The sequence below is a fragment of the Arabidopsis lyrata genome (genome assembly GCF_000004255.2).
Source record: "Arabidopsis lyrata subsp. lyrata unplaced genomic scaffold ARALYscaffold_832, whole genome shotgun sequence".
Lineage (NCBI taxonomy): Eukaryota > Viridiplantae > Streptophyta > Magnoliopsida > Brassicales > Brassicaceae > Arabidopsis > Arabidopsis lyrata.
Window position 1 is genome coordinate 1 of NW_003302024.1, and position 4,187 is coordinate 4,187.

At 34.4% G+C, this 4,187-nt stretch overlaps 2 pseudogenes; one reads left to right on the forward strand and one right to left on the reverse strand.

Moving 5' to 3' along the window:
- Positions 1–17: 17 nt before the first annotated feature.
- On the forward strand, positions 18–1,287 carry LOC9298326 (annotated as a pseudogene).
- Positions 1,288–1,511: 224 nt separating this feature from the next.
- LOC9298325 lies at positions 1,512–2,772 on the reverse strand (annotated as a pseudogene).
- Between the last annotated feature and the right edge of the window lie 1,415 nt (positions 2,773–4,187).

Below are 4,187 nucleotides of genomic sequence, written 5' to 3' on the forward strand. Positions count from 1 at the left end.
CGGTGACAGGGGCTGAGACTACACAAGAAAGTGATGGGGAAGTGAAGTCCTATGCAAGATACAAATACCCAAACATGAGTAAGCAACTTGGAGATTTCAAGCTGGAAGTGATGGAAGGGGAGTCACAGACTCTCAGATTATCGTTATGCTTGGAGAGAATGGTACAGGGAAAACAACCTTCATCCGGATGCTGGTAAAATTCCTCTCCTTTGTTTTCTCTGCTCGTTTTGGTTAGACGTTGAATGAATGAAATTTGTATCTTAATGCAGGCAGGCGCATTCCCACGTGAAGAGGGTGTAGAATCGGAGATTCCAGAGTTTAATGTGTCGTACAAACCGCAAGGGAATGATTCGAAGCGCGAGTGTACAGTGAGACAGTTGCTACATGACAAGATTCGTGATGCATATACACATCCTCAGTTTGTGTCAGATGTAATAAGACCGCTTCAGATTGAGCAGTTGTTGGACCAAGTGGTAAAAACTCTTTCTGGTGGAGAGAAGCAGAGGGTTGCCATTACTCTATGCCTCGGGAAGCCCGCTGATATCTATCTGATTGACGAGCCAAGTGCGCATTTGGACTCAGAGCAGCGGATCACAGCTTCAAAGGTCATAAAACGGTTCATCCTGCACGCAAAGAAAACCGCGTTTATTGTGGAGCATGACTTCATAATGGCAACCTATCTTGCGGACCGAGTCATTGTGTACGAAGGACAGCCAGCTGTCAAGTGTATTGCTCATTCTCCACAGTCGCTGCTCAGCGGAATGAACCTCTTCTTATCGGTAATCTAACACTTTTAAGACGTTTGAGTTATTATCAATCTCCTCTATAAAACCAACTAACTTCTTGTCCTTTGCAGCACTTGAATATCACATTCAGACGGGATCCCACTAATTTCAGGCCGAGGATAAACAAACTAGAGTCCATCAAGGACAAGGAGCAAAAGACTGCAGGATCATACTACTACTTAGACGATTGATTGATCGGTCAGAGAGAGATGGAGCTTATGCATACCAAAATCTTCGGAAAGTGAACTAGTATTCTAAGACTGAAACAATGCCTTTGATTGTTATATTTGTATTTTGAGACTCCCTCTCAGTCTGCTTAAAGTTGTGACTAAAGCGTAAGTTGTTTCATGACCCACTTACCTAGAAATTTAAGCATTCAAACATTAGCGATAGAAGTTGGAGGAAATGGTGCTTCGATGCATTAGAGCAAGAAACAAGTTAAAGGATTCTGAAACTGAGATTAAATGGCGCTTGAGATTATGATATTTTTTCTCTATTAAAAGGATTGATTCCGGGTTACTCCTATATAATGTTTGTCGTATTGTTCTGCTTTTGATTTTATCAAAACTCTTGTCTTCTTCGATTTCTGAACCACTTAGACTAAATCATCAATGTTCTTTTGGTGATTGTTCGTTCATAAGAATGTCTTTTTTTTTTAACTGAACCACTTAAATTAAATCATCAATGTTCTTTTGGTGATTGTTCGTTCATAAGAATGTCTTTTTTTTTTTTTGTGGATATATCTTACACATGAAACGTATAATATTGTTTGATAAAGCTATATAAGAAGCTTTTTTTGTAACATATAATATTGTTTGCATGAATCAATCGTATGTCATAAAAATATCCTAATTATATAAGTTTTTTTGGATCAATCAAACTTATTTTTTATATACTTTGTTTGATTCTAGTCAAACAAACCAAGAGTTTTGTTCGAAAACACATACGATAAGAGAGACGTGAATAGATATATAGAAATACAGGTGACCATATTCACAGGGGATAGAGAGTCGTGAATGAACTTTTAGAGTCCCATGTCTCGAGCGTCCTGGCTTCCTTTTCCAATCTCATATCCTTCAAGGATGCCACCGGTAGGACCAATTTGGGTATTTTCCATATTCCTCAGAAGATTCATCTCTTGTGGAGACAGAGTTCCTCTCTCTCTTGCTGCTTTCCTACGCTTTTCCCAATCAACAATGGCTTCCACGTTTACACAATGGCGTGACAATGTCTGGATTATCTGTTATAGGGGAAAAAAACAATGGTTATTTAACATCAAAACAAAGAAATAAGACCAAAAAAAAAAAAAAAAAAGTATCAAAATATATTCTTACTCACATCACCAAAAACGGGGAAAAATGGTGACTGAGGTTCAAGACATATATCTTCTCCACAGACTCAATGATTCGGATCTATTTCTCGTGTAGAACAAGTACTCGTCAAAAGAAATTAGAGATTGGTAATAATTTACGGATAAAAAGCATCATATTGTTTCGTTATTAAAATGCTCACTTGGGTAGTTTTGCTGGTGGCATATGGAATAAGGATAGGACCATATATAGGTATCAAAAACCTGATCGATGGTTTCTTGGATGCTAAGGAGCACTGAAACAATTTTTGAGAATGAGAGTAGATATAATTCATAAGAAAAGATGCAAAAAAAAGAAACTAATAAATTAATTACCGTTTAGGTTTGCACGTCTTTGAACAGCAAGAAGCATTCCCTTCACAATGGCCTCCGCATATTTTGAGTGAGGCACAGCTTCGGCCAAAGTCTCTGACATTCTTTCAAGCTGTTTACGGATTTTCGTCATCGGCTCACGCCTCTCATAAGCCGTTTCCAGTAGACCAACAATCTACAAAGAAACAAAATGTAAAAACATTAGTTGATAAACTATATGATAACATTTAAAAAAAAAACATATCATTAAATTTTAGTATATCAATCTTATACCTCAACACTCAGATCCTCAGCGCCACCTTCCATTTTCTTTCTAGTCAACAAAGAGACAAACAAGATTTTTTTTTTTCTTTTGTATGAAAGACAAACAAGATTTTATGATCTTCTCATCGTCTTCTTGATGCCCATTTTATAAGGGAAAAATTACAGTAAGGTTAAAAAGGTGAAAAAAAACAAATGCCTTTTTAGTTATTTTTACCATTGTTTGATTCACTTCAAGTTTGCTCTCTTTAGAAACTTATGTGCATTACATATATCTATCTCTATATATTGAAGTAGTAAGTAGTGTATATGCGTTTTCAATTATCGTAATATTACTAAGATACTATACTGATAGGGGAAAAAAAAAGAAACCAAGAAGCACTATACTAATCTATACTTAATAAATCTAATTTCTATAAAACAATGCTGATGATAATGATGATAAGAACAACTAGCTAGGGCTGAACACTTACATGATTTGGTTCGGTTACTATAGTTAAAATTACATAGTCATTATACTAATTCCTTCTTATCCTTTGTGTAAACAATAAATTTTACTGTTGATAACCAAAATTTATTTTATATAATTTTATATGTCATATTGGCTTATATTAAGTTTCATCATATGAGAACTTGTTGATAGAAAATTGACAATTATAAGACATTGATGTCTCCTAAATATTTAATCTAGATAAATAGTTATTTGATCAAATGAATTTGGCTAATAGAAAGAATTGAATATGACTATGATACTTCAACAATAGTAAATTTTTGAATAAATTGTGAATATTTGATGACCATGTGTTTAATGACTTTTGGCAGCGATGCAATTTCGTTAAAAGTCCTGCAAATATAATTTGCTATTATAAGTATTGACCTATCTTTTGAAAAACTAATACTAATCGATGACAAAGGTGAAAATGTAAAAACGAAAGGAAGGTGATGACTGGGGTAAGTAAAGTGGTAACATTAAATAAAGCACACGCTAAATCATCTTTTTCTAGTGGGTTTTGTAACTACAATTTTTGTCTTTCTTTGTAAATGGAAAAAATGCTTTGACAAAGTTCTATGTTTCCTCAACGAGGGTTTGACATTAGGGAAGAAGAAACGTCGAAAAAACAAAAGTAAACGACAAATAGAGAAAGAATCTGACTGACAAACAGCTATACAAAAATATTAACATATTTTCGATGGAAAAAAAATCAAAAAGCTTTGGGAATTTGTTGCGTTTTATCCATGTTTTAAAAATGTATGTTCTAGTTCCATGGATGGACTCATGACAGTAAAGTATGTTCTCCTCTAATATTGTTTGATGCTTTAAATTTGGAATTTCTAGACCATAGTCATAACTTTATCAAAGCGATTGTTTCAGTCTTAAATACTAGTATACTATAATACATCCCCTGAAAACACCAAATTCAAGTATTTATTTATGCGTTATACATAATTTGTTGTTAACC